This window comes from Sphaeramia orbicularis, chromosome 17, assembly GCF_902148855.1.
Source record: "Sphaeramia orbicularis chromosome 17, fSphaOr1.1, whole genome shotgun sequence".
NCBI classification, from domain to species: Eukaryota; Metazoa; Chordata; class Actinopteri; order Kurtiformes; family Apogonidae; genus Sphaeramia; species Sphaeramia orbicularis.
The window spans coordinates 1,230,999-1,246,619 of NC_043973.1; the positions used below are offsets into that span (position 1 = coordinate 1,230,999).

At 38.8% G+C, this 15,621-nt stretch overlaps 1 protein-coding gene across 1 annotated transcript in view; it reads left to right on the forward strand.

Annotated features, from left to right (window-relative positions):
* The window catches only part of LOC115436826 (contactin-associated protein-like 4), a 262,042-nt gene that overhangs the window by 117,344 nt on the left and 129,077 nt on the right, over positions 1–15,621 (forward strand). The window lies entirely within an intron of this gene.

Consider the following 15,621-nt stretch of genomic DNA (forward strand, 5'->3'; position numbering starts at 1 on the left):
CCCAGAACAGCTGTGGATACAGATGTAGTTTACCTCCACCAGAGGGAGGATGAGAGAGTGAATGAATGATGGATCCACTGTGCGCACTTTGAGTATGTGTTCATAGAAAGCGCGATATAAATCTAATCCATTAGTATTATTATTATTATTAGTAGTAGTAGTAGTAGTAGTAGTATTATAGACAGAACAAATAAAGAAGGAATTCGAATGAAAGAAAAAGAATGAAAATTGAGCAAAATAATGAAAAAAATGAACAAAACCAAATGAAAATTGAGCAAAATTATGAAAAAAATAAACAAAACCGATATGTGCAAATGTCGGAACTAGTTATAGACGGAACTAATTAAGCAGGAATTCAAACAGGTTGTAGAAATCCACTGGATTTTGTTCAAATGAATCTAGAGATAGTTTATCATCAGCTGGAGGGTTCAAATTCAAACTGTCTGAACTATTAGGGTCCAAATACACAAAGAAATGAAGCCCAGACTAAGAACAGTGGGTTTAGACAAATATGAGCCCTTTAAACGGGATTGAGCCAGATTTGTGTCCTTTCTGTTGGTCACAGTTTAAAGCCACTGTCCTTACCTGATGTTCTGCATGGTAGAATTTGCATCAACACCTCCCAGTTCTTCAGTATAATTTAGAAAGGTGCATGAGCAGTGGGATTAGAACCTCCAAACAGTTTGAAGTCATTGCCTTTTGCATGAAACACCGTTAACACTTGGCCACCCTCATAGTAACACAATAAAAAAGCAAAACATGAGCATGAACTGAAAGAAAAAAAAACAACAACAACATGGTATAATCTGTGATTTGTAGGCATTGCAGTAAAGCCTCTTTGCACAGCCAGAGCGATACATTTAAGTCCATTTAATTACCTGCCTCTTCAGAATGACACCTGAACCACTCATCAAAACATCAATGCACAAAATGCTGTTGTTTGTGCAATGAATGGGATAAAACACAATGCTTGTGACAAATGCAAAAAGGGATTGATTTAAGTCCATAGAAGTAATGAGGACATTATGTGTAATTTAAAGCACTGTCTTCCAGATGCACTGTGGGAAAATAAAACACACAGACTGGACTTGACGGCGATCTATAGCACTTTTGTTTTGCTGGCAAACAGCAGTGGGTGTTTACTTTTAAACTCTTCAGCATAATACCCGTTTCTGACAAATACAAATTTTCAAGCATCATTTTTCTTTCTGTGTCGGAGTCATTTATATGCAAATAGACGCTCTGTAGCACTGTGACACACACACACTTGTAATGCATGTACAGCGTATGCAGTCACTGGACACTGGTATGTGTGAACTGTAGAAGCCCATCCAGTCATTGTTAATAGGGCTGTGTATCGGCAAGAATCTGGTGATACGATACAAATCACAATAGTAGGATCATGATACGATATATCACGATATATCATGATACTGTTAAAAATGGCCATTTTGTGTTTGTTTCTTTTTTTAAAATGATTATTTCCTGGAAGAATTGAATTACACCAGAAATCTGCACAAATACTAAACACATTTTTATTTGATCAGAACAAGATCTAAAGTTATATCATAAAATGTTCCTGTTTTAAAACTGAAATTCTGTTTTACAGACATTCCAGTTTCAGATCCTGTTCAAATGTTCATATTCTATTAGTTCACAACTAACATCATAACATTATTTTTGTGCAATCCCAAAAAAGGAACTAACATTATTTAATAAAAGAGTGTTAAATAATAATAAATAAGATATAAACAAAAAAGAAAGAGGAAAAACAAAAATGAACCTCCACAATATCTGCAGTTGAATAAATACCTAAAAATATCGATACAGTACTTTTTAATATCGATACAGTATTGTGAAATGAAATATCGTGATATATTGCAGAACCGATATTTTCTAACAGCCCTAATGGTTAACACAAGCTTAGCAGATGTTCGGTATTGTTCTTTGACTAGATATGAAATTTACCAGTAAGCACTTCACATATGAAGTTTGAAGCATATACGTTACTAAAAAACAGAATTTCGTTGGAGTGTCTGAAGAGAAGAGAGGTCATTAACAACATTAAAATACGTCATATTGAACTGGAAAACTCACTAGTGTGCTTCTACAGATGCATTGCACTTGTGTTGCTCTTTCAAAACTTCTCTCCACAGTTAAATCAGGTCCCAGTTTTCAGCCTGTTCCACTGCAATAGTTTTGGTTGTAGAACTGGTTCAGCTCAAGACTCTTACAACCTTTATGCCATCCACCCACCCATCCATCCATCCATCCATCCATCCATCCATCCATCCATCCATCCATCCATCCATCCATCCATCCATCCATCCATCCATTATCTGCTGCTTATCTGGGGCTGGGTCACAGGGGTAACAGTCTAAGCAGGGATGCCCAGACTTCCCTCTCCTCAGACTCCTCCTCCAGCTCTTCCGGGGGGACCCCGAGGCGTTCCCAGGCCAGCCCACAGACATAGTCTCTCCAACGTGTCCTAGGTCTTCCCTGAGGCCTCCTCCCGGTGGGACATGCCCAGAACACCTCCCCAGGAGTATGTGAAACAGATGTGTGATCCACCTCAGCTGGTTCCTCTGGATGTTCCTCTACTCTGAGCTCCTCCCCCTATCCCTAAGGGTGCACCCAGCCACCCTGTGGAGGAAACTCATTTGGACCGCTTGTATCCAGGATCTGGTCCTTTCGGTCATGACCCAAAGCTAATGACCATCTAAAAAAATAATAATTACCTAATTATCTCGGTAAGGGAATTCAGTCTGTATTGTCCCCATCCTAATACACACACAGTACCTAACATTAGCATACCTCAGAAGGAACCTGGGTACCAACTGCTGATCTTCATCAGTGCCACGATCAGGGAACTGACAGAATTAACCTGTATGTGTACGTTTTCAGTAGTGGGGGAAATATTTTTGACTGGTTGTTTTAATTTCTAATTCTTTTTCAGGGTTTTTCAGCAGTTGTTCTTAGTCTTTTAGGTCTCTGTTTTGTACAAAGCCCCACCCCTGAAGGGGAGCCAAAGGGTATTGTTTTTGGTTCAGTTTGCTTCTTTGTTTGTTAACACTTTAGCAGCAAAACTATTGGTTGAATTCATACCAAACTGGGATTATACATTGCCAGTGACCCAGAATAGATGTCATTACATTTTGGGAAAAGTAGGTCGAAGTTCAAATTTTTAAGGAATTTTTCATATCTTTTTTTTCATTTACTTATAATGGGCAAAATTTTACGTCTTTAAAAACATCAGTTTTATTTCAATTTACTTCAGACTTGCCACATATATAGAGGTCAGTTGACATGACATCAGCACAAGTGTAGACATGATGACATCAGCTGGATCGATGCCATATATATTTATTTGCATTTTATTGTGAAAGGATAGTTTTGTAAATGTAAATATTTTCACAGTGTAATGTTATTTTTTTTCAATTTTTTCCACAGAATTTTTCACAAAGGAAATTTGTCGTTGTCATTATTTCTGGGTTATTGTGTTGTTATTTTGACTGTAGATCACATTGGTCTGTATGTGGAACCTGAACCAAAAGGATTTGGACAACCTGGACTGTTCAGGTTCATTTTTGCACTTTCATCCCACGGGCCGGAATGGAACCTTTGGCGGGGGGGGGGGGGGGGGGGGGGGGGGGGGGCAGATTTGGCCCCCAGGCCACATGTTTGACACCTGTGATACAGGTCATAAACCGCACGCACATACTTAGAAAATCACACATCACACATCCAGTTTTCTATAAATGATCACCACGATAGAGATAAGAGAGGGAAAAATCTGCTCCAGTGACTTTAATTAAATGTCTCCCTGTTTCTGTATTCATCAGAATATTTTTGAGCAGAATGTCGCCTCTGCAGCTGTGAATGCTCTGTGAAACAAAGCAAAAAAAAAAAAAAAAGTTCAGCTTTCCATAAAGAAAAAAAATAAATCCACCTTTTGCTCCCTCACTGTAATCCTGCTGATTGAATTTTGGTCCCATGGGACACACCGGACTATAAAGTCAGGTGGAAAATGGACTCTCCAACACCGCCTTCGAATGGTTGTCATACTTCAGTGCATGTTATTAGTCTGCACTGGTCTGTATGTGTGTGCTGTATGGTTGTTGCCCAGAGCAGGGAGTATTATGAAGGCAAGAAAACACTCCATTAACAACATAATTGGAAGACAAACCCCAAACAAGGTGCTTCTGTTATTATAACATCCCATTAACGCCTCACCCTGTCAGCTTTTTGTTGGTCACTTCATAATCGGTACACCACAAAGAAGAAGAAAAATTACATCTACATGGTGTGTTTGTTTGTGTTTTTGCTGTGATGCACCGTATTCGTCTTTAATTGGTTGTAGCTTTATCTTCCTCTGCTTCTGAAACATGTGGTGTTTTTGATGTTAGCTGATGTTAGAATGTTGTTTAGGAGCAGAAGACAGAGACTGTAGAATTCAGGAGTGTGGAATGAGGATTTTCACCTAAAAACCATATGGAGTGTCCTACATAGACACTCTCCCTCCGCTCTCCCTCCCCCCAGCACTTTTTCCTCCTTAGAGGTTAATGATGCCACTGAGTCTCTGTGCTCTACACTTAGCTCCTGTCTGGATAATCTGTGCCCTCTATCTACTAGACCCGCTCGATCCTCCCAGTCCCACCCATGGCTCAATGATAACCTCCGGTCGCTGCGTACCAACCTCAGAGCCGCAGAGAGAAAATGGCACAAAACAAAAAGCTCTTCTGACCTGATCACATTCCAGTCACTATTGGTATCCTTCTCATCCAGTGTCACTGCTGCGAAGAAGGCTTACTATAATAACAAAATTCATTCTGCCACCGACACCAAGAAACTATTCTCAACCTTTAAAACACTACTCAACCCTCCACCTCCACCGCCCACTACTAATCTGACAGCAGACAATTTTGCTTCATTTTTCACAAATAAAGTGTCTACTATCAGCAGTCAGTTCACTGATCCACCCATAGACTGCACGCCTCCTTCTTCAACATCATCATCATCACACACTGCTTCTTCTCCCCTGACTATGGCTACTACTAACTCAACTGATAAAAGCCCAACTGCGTCATTCCCCTCATTTACTCCCCTCACAGAGAACGAGGTGTCTAAACTCCTTTCCTCTAGCCGTCCTACCACATGCCTGTTGGACCCTATTCCATCCAACCTCTTACAGTCTGTTGCCCCTACTATCACAGCACCAATCACACATGTGATTAATGCTTCACTGACTTCAGGAACATTTCCTACAGTATTTAAACAAGCGCAGGTAACACCACTACTCAAAAAACCTTCCCTCACCCCCACTCAAGTGGAGAATTATCGACCAGTCTCACTCCTCCCATACCTTTCTAAGATCATCGAAAGGGCTGTTTTCAAACAGGTCACAGAATTCCTCTCCCAAAATAACCTCCTTGACATCAACCAATCTGGCTTCAAAATCGGCCACTCCACTGAAACGGCTCTGTTGTCTGTGACAGAAGCCTTGAAAGAGGCTAGAGCAGCAGCCAAGTCCTCAGTACTCATTCTACTGGACTTATCAGCAGCATTTGACACTGTCAATCATGATATCCTGTTATCCATACTCTGGAACATGGGCATCACAGGCCACGCCCACTCCTGGTTTCAATCTTACCTTACTGGTCGGTCCTTCAGTGTGTCCTGGCTAGGGCACACATCAGCAGTTCACCGCCTCACCACGGGGGTCCCCCAAGGCTCTGTGTTGGGCCCCCTCCTTTTTGCCATATACACCACCTCACTGGGTCAGATCATCCACTCACACGGCTTCTCATATCATTGCTATGCTGATGATACCCAGCTCTATCTGTCATTCCCACCTGATGACTCCACAGTCTCAGTGCGGATCTCAGATTGTCTCTCTGACATATCTGCATGGATGAAAGCCCATCACCTTCAGCTGAACCTGTCCAAAACTGAACAGCTGGTCTTCCCAGCTAAGCCAACCATACAGCTGGACATCTCCATCAGTATTGACTCCATACCTCTGGCTCCTACCAGTGTAGTACGTAACTTGGGAGTCATGATTGATAATCAGTTGACCTTCACGGATCACGTTGCCTCTGTCACCCGATCATGCCGTTTCACTCTGTTCAACCTAAGAAAGATCAGGCCATACCTAACCGAACAGGCCACCCAGCTCCTGGTGCAGACTATGGTTATCTCCACCCAGCTCCTGGTGCAGACTATGGTTATCTCCCGTCTTGACTACTGCAATGCTCTTCTAACGGGCCTCCCAGCTTGTGTTGTCAAACCACTACAGATGGTCCAGAATGCAGCAGCGCGTCTGGTCTTCAATCAGCCTAAAAGGGCACATGTCACCCCCTTACTCATTGAGTTCCACTGATCTACCCATAGCTGCCCGCATCAAATTCAAATCTTTAATCCTAGCCTACAAAATTCTCCGTGGGTCTGCTCCTGTCTACTTAGGTGCACTAATAAAAGCTTATGTCGCCCCACGACCACTCCGCTCGTCTGGGGAACGTAGTCTGGTGGTCCCCAGACCTTGTACAAGACAATCCAGGCTCTTTTCATGGGTCGTTCCACGTTGGTGGAACGCTCTACCAAGTGCTACAAGAACAGAGTCATCCCTGCCTATCTTCAAGAAGCTCTTGAAGACCCAGCTCTTCCGAGAGCACCTCCTGTCCTAGCACTTTCAAACATTCCATTTTAAATATTCTAATAAGGTTTTTCCCAGGACAACCACAGATTCTTTCACGATTATCTCTGGACCTGCTGCGGTGGTCCGGCCTCTTCCCTGCCCTCATCATCACCACTCACTTATCCTCAACCGCCTCCATGTGTCTCCCCCTACTCCCCCCTTCTCCCCCTCTCCCCCAGTCTCTATCTCTATCGCTCTCTCTTTTTCCCCTTCTCTACTCTCTCTCTTTAACCCCAACTGGTCCAGGCAGACGGCCATCCTCCAGGAGTCTGGGTCTGCTCCAGGTTTCTGCTGTTAAAGGGAAGTTTTTCCTCGCCACTGTCACCAGTCACAAGTGTTTGCTCCAGGAGGATTCTGTTGGGTTTCTGTAGAATTGACTTAGAGTCTGGTTTTGACCAACTCTATATATAAAATGTCAAGAGATAACTTTTTTGTGATCTGGCGCTATATAAATAAAATTTGATTGATTGAGTGATTTAATTGGTTTTCCCCTGTAAGTCGCTTTGGAAAAAAGCGTCTGCCAAATGCGTAAACATAAACATAAACATAAACATAGAAGTCACTTTAGAGCATGGGGGTCAAACTCATTTTAGGTCAGTTCCATATACAGCCTGGTATGATAGAAAGTGGACTGGACCTGCAAAATAATATAAATAATAGGATAATAATAACTTTTGAGTGAAAAAATTAAAATCCCATAATGAAAATGTTTACATCTATGAATTGTACTCGAACATAATATGAACAAATAAGAACCTGCAAAGTCTAAGAAAAATCAGTGCAATTTGAACAATATTACTCCTTAGTTTATCATTTATACATGTGCATCATAACGTACAGGTCCCAGTGGATCTACAAATACACAAAACATTTAGTAAGAGGCAGAATATTGGTCCAATTCTATAGACTTCTTTTAAGAAATTTCAGGTTATTCACATTTTTTGTAAAAGGCTAGTCTGTAAATGTAAACATTTTTGTGTAATTGTACTTTATTTTACACTACAACAAAGAGAAAAAAAATGTAGTTTTCATTATTTATAGGTTATTCTGATAGTATTGTACTGGTTCTGACCCACTTGAGATTGAATTGACCTAAAATGATTCTAACATCCTTGATTGTTAATATCGTCAGTGTAATTTCTGCATTTCACAAATTCATCTTGCGGGCCAGATTGGACCCTTTGGCGGGCTGGATTTGGCCCCTGGGCCACATGTTTGACACCTGTGCCTTCAAACCTCCATCCTTCTAGTTGTAGTGGTTCCATGTGAACAGCTGGACCAGTCCAACTATGGAACTACAGGACTGCAGCTGAAAATCCAACACAACAGTTGGATCGGATAGAAACGGATCCAAACGCAAACACAGACCAAAGAAAACAGAATGTACGACAGAAATGTCACTGATACAGGAAATAGACTGGACCAGTGGAAAGATGACCATATCTGATCAACGTAGAGCTGGAGTTGATAGATCAGCACAAATAGAATTGAATGTGTTCTGACCGAGGTTATTATCGTTAATGAAAACTAACGAAATGACGAAAACTAAAATTGAAAAAAACATTTTCATTAACTGAAATAAATAAAAGCTCAAATTAAAAGAAAAAAGATAACTGAAACTGTATTGTGTGTTGACAAAACTAACTAAAATGGATAAAAAATTATGAATAAAATTCCCTTCGTTTTCGTCTTTGTCATTGTTGGTATAGGACTGTTACGCTCGGTCTAGGGGTTGCTGAGACGCAGCATGGTGTGAGACTCCCCTCCCTCAATGTCCCTTAAATAGGAGCAAGCTAGAAAAACAAATGACCAGCAGTCACGCAACTGCAATTTGAAATATTTATTCACAAAAAAAGTAAATTAAATCAGGTAGGGAATCAAAGTAACAAACATAACAAACAGAATCATACTTCAAGCTGATCTACAAACACAAACCAAAGAAACCAAAACACATCAATCTAACGTATACTCTAATGGAAAACCAGGAGAAAACTTCAAGAAAAAGATTCCCTCCTTTTGCAGCTGACGTTACAAAGTTCCAACAAAAATGACAGAAGGCTGGTCTGAAATGAGGGAGATGAAGAGAGGAGTCTCGTGGGAGGTAGGGCGATCCAGATTTAAATTTTCCAGCTCGTCTCTGAGGAACCAATCAGAAGCAGCCAGCAGACCAGTGCCACACCTGCAGCTCATCCTCCATTAACCACTATCTGTTTGGAGGAAAAGACAGAGAACACACCCCCACACAGGAGAGAACAGAGGAACTACAATAATACAACAGAATGACAAATGACAGCACATCACAGACTGAAAACTCACTAACCCATAACAGGACAGAACATGGGAAAATTAGGTCTCAGATCAGCGGTATGAGAGAGGTACAGAAGTCAGGAGGCCAACGGGGAAAGTATGGAAAGTTTTGGTAAGTGACGTTGTGTATGGATCACACCCCTACTTCCATGACCCCTCCAACCTGCTATAGGGAATTTATCCATCCTACTGTCCATACATTTGTGTGTGTGCTCAGTCAGAGACAACCTAACCTCACCACCAAAGTGTCCAGGGGAACCTCACTTATTTCTTTGAACAGGATGGAAGACAAAATATTTGAAAAAACTGAAACTAACACTAAAACTAAACTCAAACTAAACTAAAATTAAGCATTCATAAAAAATGACAACTAATAAAAACTATCAAACCTGCTCTAAAAACTAATTAAAACGAACTGAATTAGAGAAAAAAAAGTCAAAACTAAATAAAACTGAACTATAATGAAAAATCCAAACTATTAGAACCTTGGTTCTGATGCCACCGTACTCAGTGTTTGGAACTATTGGCCCCGCCTCCAGAACCCAGAAGTAGGTCCATATTTTACCAGTTTTATCTTACCTGCCGACAGGCCGTAAGCTGTTGTCTACATGCAGCGTCTGTCGTCCGTTACAAAAATTTCAGTCGTCGTCTTCTCCGAAACTACAATTCCAACTGACTTCAAACTTGGTCTACAGCTTCTGTATGATGATGTCAGCAAAAGTTAGTGAAATTATTTTGATCCAGATCTGACTCTGGATTTGGTGCCACTTGGAAAATTTTTCCCATTATAACAGATAGGAAGTGGATTGATCCAATAACTCAGTATCAATGATATCAAGTGTGAATTTGAATTTTGTACAGATCTGATTGGAAAATGACCAAAACATGGACTATTTCTGTAATAGAATAAATACACAGAACTGGGGGAGAATAAATGGCATCTGGATACATTTCCCAAAGCTTTGAATTTGGCCGGTAAGCTACAGGGCCATTGGTCCGATTTTTAATTTTATATTTTGGCCTATTAAATAACCATTTAATCCAGTCAAATCAAGGAAACTAATTATAGATTAATTGATTAATCTTTTATACTTTTTGTGGTGGTTGTTTCAGCTGGTTCTAAAGTGGTTATGTATTTTTCACATTTCTATTTTTTTATTTGTAATTTTATTTTTTGGCCTATTCAAATACTCATTTAATACAGTCAAATGAAGGAAACTAATTATAGATTAATCGATTAATCTTTATACTTTTTGTGGTTGTTGTGGAATAAAGGACCAGTTGTTCGTCATTTCCAGATGTGTATGTTTCAGCAACCATTTAATTGACTCGAATTGGAGGAAATAATTGATAGATTAATCAATTACAAAAAGAACTGATCGCTGCAGCTGTAAAACTGTCTAATTAGTGGAGTGGTGTGGAGGAAATCCCAACGACCCCAGGTGGTTGGACTACAGCGTGTCCACCGTCTGTGGTCTCCAGACTCTTCTGTTTGGTTTGTTTTTTTGGTCTTGTACTTTTGTCCGTCCACCCACTGCAGGCTGAGCCTCAGCGACACACGTGTCCTGGACTTTAATGGACTTTCATTTTAATTCTCTCATCACAATGTTTTTGCTTTGTTTGTTTTGGATGGAACATAAATTGGAATATGACTTCAGGATTGTTCGGTAACACTGGTCTACAGTTTTTGGGAAATGATCTGCCTCAGAGATTAAATGTGGTAAAATGTTACATATTTAATAGGATTCATTGGAAAACAAATGATCAGGTATATGATAAATAAATAAATAAATAAATAAACAGGGTGGGGAAGCAAAATGTACAATGAACATGTAGTTGTTTTTTCTCAGCAGGCACTACGTCAGTTGTTTTGAACCCAAACATATACTGATGTCATAATCATACCTAACACTATTATCCATACCTTTTCACAAACTTTTGCCCATATGAGTAATCAGGAAAGCAAACGTCAAAGAGTGTGTGATTTGCTGAATGCACTCGTCACACCAAAGGAGATTTCAGAAATAGTTGGAGTGTCCATAAAGACTGTTTATAATGGAAAGAAGAGAATGACTATGAGCAAAACTATTACCAGAAAGTCTGGAAGATACTATTAAAGAAGAATGGGAGAAGTTGTCACCCCAATATTTGAGGAACACTTGCACAAGTTTCAGGAAGCGTGTGAAGGCAGTTATTGAGAAAGAAGGAGGACACATAGAATAAAAACATTTTCTATTATGGACATTTTCTTGTGGCAAATAAATTCTCATGACTTTCAATAAACTAATTGGTCATACACTGTCTTTCAATCCCTGCCTCAAAATATTGTACATTTTGCTTCCCCACCCTATATACACACACACACACACACACACACACACACACACACACACACACACACCAGGGCGGTGTATTGGCAAGAATCTAGTGATTTGATACAGATCACAATACTAGGATCACGATATGAGATATATATATTTTTTTTATGATTATTTCCTTGAAGAATTGAATTACAGCAGAAATCTGCACAAATACTAAACACATTTTGATTTGATCCCAACAGGATCTAATGTTCTATCACCAAATGTTCCTGTGTTCAAACTGAAATTCTTTTTTACAGACATTCCAGTTTCACATCCTGTTGAAATGTTCATATTCTGTTAGTTCAGAACTAACATCAGAACAGGATTTGAGTTCAATCCCAACAAAGGAACGAACATTATTTAATAAAAGAATGTTAAATAATAATAAATAAAAAGAAACAAAAAACCAAAAATGAACCTCCACCATATCTGCATTTGAATACATACCTAAAAATATTGGTATAGTACTTTTTAATATCAATACAGTATTGTGAAAGGAAATACCGCAATATATTGCAGAACCGATATTTTCTAACACCCCTAACACACACACACACACACACACACACACACACACACACACATACATTTACAGTTATGGAAAGAAATATCAGACCATCAAAAGTAATCAGAAACTATGGTTCTGTAATCCAGTCCTAACTCCTGTGTGTGTCATGTGACTAAAACAGACAGAAAAGAAAACATGGAATGTCTAAAAGCACTGTTTGTGTCAGTGCAATGACACAGATATTAATGGAAGAACTGGAGTGATTTTGGTTTTTATCAAGAAAACATGTTAAATGGATCGATATCATCTCTGAAGTTAAACTACTATGAGCTGTTTTTGTTGGTATCATTATATTTGTCCAAACAAATAGACCTTTAGTTGGACCTGGCATTAAAATGGAACAAGAAACTGAGGAAAACAAGGGTGGTCTCATAATTTTTTCCGCGACTGTATATTGGTTTCTGTCCATTTATCCAATAGATTTCTAAATGTTCCACTAGTACAGGGTGTCCCATAAGTCTCCATACATAGGAAAAATAAATGTTTCTTGACATAAACCATTTTTATTTATATAATATGCTCTATATGACTGCCATTTTGTCGGGAACGCATTTCAATGCGTGTCTGCTGAAGAACTATAAAGAAGAAATGTGAAGAAATACATGTTAGAACCATATATGTATGGAATGTATTATGTCTCCTATGTATGGAGACTTATGGGACACCCTGTAGAACGTGTCCAGTGAATGTACTGTCATATGCAGACAGTGTTTGAAGGAGATCAGGTCGCTCTGACACTAATATTCGTTTGGAGTTAAACCCATTCTCTCGTTAATTCTCAAATTTCACATTTTGGCCCATGACTGTATCTGTGAAACTTCAGCCAACCAGCATTTAGGACTGGATTATTCTGGATCAGTGACTCACACGTGGTCAAATTTCACTACTTTTATTCTGGGAGCGTTTGATTTGTAGACCAGTGGAATAACAAGTAGCACTTACTTGTTATTGACAGGCTACATGTTTACCCAGTTGTCGCCCCAACTGTATTTAATATTTAATAACGTGATGCTACAAGTGTTTTACTGACATATAATGATTTTTTTTTTTTTTTTTTTACTGCTGCATTTATACATACGTTTCTGTACATGTATGTGGTTGAGCTCCTTTCATCTACTTTATATTAGGAATGTAACGATTGAAAATTTCATATCACGGTTATCGTGACTAAAATTATCACGGTTATCTGTGGAAGTAAATCTGTGCCATCAGATTATGGATTATAAAAGCCATTGAATTTCTAGCACTGAATTTTTTTCCTCTGAAATTAAATATCTGAATATTTTGCTTCTGAGTTTTTTGCTTCTGAATTTTTTGCATCTGAATTTTTTGCCTCTGAATATTTTGCTTCTGAATTTTTTGCATTTGAATATTTTGCTCCTGAATTTTTTGCTTCTGAATTTTTTGCCTCTGAATTTTTTGCATCTGAATATTTTGCTCCTGAATTTTTTGCTTCTGAATTTTTTGCCTCTGAATTTTTTGCATCTGAATATTTTGCTTCTGAATTTTTTTGGCTCTGAATTCAACTGTGTTCATAAATTGTGAATTTAAAAAAAATCAGAGCCAAAAATTTCACATACTTAATTTCAGAGCAAAAAAAAATCAGAAGCAAAAAATTCAAATGCAAAAAATTCAGATACTTAATTTCAGAGCAAAAAACATCAGTGCTAGAAATTCAATGGCTTTTATCATTCAAAATCTGAGTGAACAGATTTACTTCCATAGTTATCATTATTATTGCGGTATTGTTGAAATGTGCTCAAAATATTCAAAAAGTACTAATACACACACTGAAATAATTTAACCACGTTGTGTTTAAAAAAAAACAAAAACCAATAAAATAATAGGCACAATGTACTTTCTGTGGCAGAAACGTTCAAATATTAACATATAAACATCAAACATACAAATGTGCGTTAAAGATGGACCCTCATGGCCACTGTTCGACCATTTTCCAGATCAAGTTTGAGTTTTAGTTTCTTTTTCATAGATAGACAGATAGTCTCTCTCTTTCTCTCTGTTTCTCCTTCAAAGTGCGGTAATTAAACACGGTTATCATGATAATTAAGATGTTAACGGTACTACTAATCATCGGGAATTTTACCGCTGTTTATTGTTATACCGGTAATGGTTACATCCCTACTTTATATTCTAGCAGTGGTTTAAACTACCCTAACACATCCTCTGTTTGTTGTGTTGCTGTGCTGTGAGAACCACAAATGCCAACTTGTCTTAATTGCAAAAATCGGACCAATGGCCCTGTAGCTTACCGGCCAAATTCAAAGCTTTAGGAAATGTATCCAGATCCATTTATTCTCACCCAGTTCTGTGTATTTATTCTATTACAGAAATAGTCCATGTTTTGGTCATATTCCGATCAGATCTGTACAAATTTCAAATTCACACTTGATATCATTGATACTGATTTATTGGCTCAATCCACTTCCTATCTGTTTTAATGGGAACATTTTTCAAAGTGGCACCAAATCCAGAATCAGATCCGGATGGAAATAATTTCAGTCCCTTGTGTTGACATCATCATACAGAAGCTGTATACCAAGTTTGAAGTCAATCAGAACTGGAGTTTAGGAGAAGAAGACGATTGAAATGTTTTCCCCATAAGAGCCCATGTTAAATTTTGCGTCAGTTCCAGATCCAGAAGAAGATCCTGATCAGCATGTGGACATTATGTTTGGGTCATCTCCCCATCAGGGCTGGACTGGAGACATTTACACTGGAGATCATTTAGATTTACTGAGTTATTGCATCCATCCACTTCCTATCTGTTATAATGGGGAATTTTTTCAAAGTGGCTCCGAATCCAGAATTAGATCCAGATCCAAATAATTTCACTAACTTTTGTTGACATCATCATACAGAAGCTGTATACCAAGTTCGAAGTCAATTGGAGTTGTAGTTTCGGAGAAGAAGACAATTGAAATTTTTATAACAAACGACGATGACGGACGCTGCATGACGACAGCAGCTGACGGGCTGTCAGCCGGTAAAATAAAAACCAGAATGGAAACACTTCATCCTTCAGTTCAATAAGAACTTTCAAATCAGCACATTTGGTGGGTTCGGCTGGAAAAATATTGCAATCTGAAGAGTTAGTAGTGATGTCAGACAAACACAGTGCAGTGTTTGCCTGGAATATGAACCTGAAATATGTCAGTAAAGAGACTAAATCAAACAGGCAGCAGCAGTGGAAGGGGGTTTAATGTGAAGTGAGACCAGCCTACCTCAGATCAAAGTGATATGGAGAGAAATACAGATGATATCAGACTGTGATGTACACAAAACACACCATTCATATTCTGTACAGTCATCTGATTTGATCGTGTTTGGATTTAAGTGAACTTGTCTCTCCTCATGTAAATTTACACTTCATGTCCAAACCGTATGTTTGTGTTTTTATCCCATAGTGATTTCAGCAGACTCACAGCTGTAAACACCAGTTCACTCTGCTCCACACATAGCCTTAGACCACAGGTGTCAAACATGCGGCCCGGGGGCCAAAACCGGCCCTGGGATGAATTTGTGAAATGCAAAAAATACACAGAAAATATGAACAGTCAAGGATGTTGAAATCATTTTAGGTCAATTCAATCTAAAGTGGGTCAGAGCAGTAAAATACTATCATGATTACCTATAAATAATGAAAACCGCACATTTTCCTCTTTGTTTTA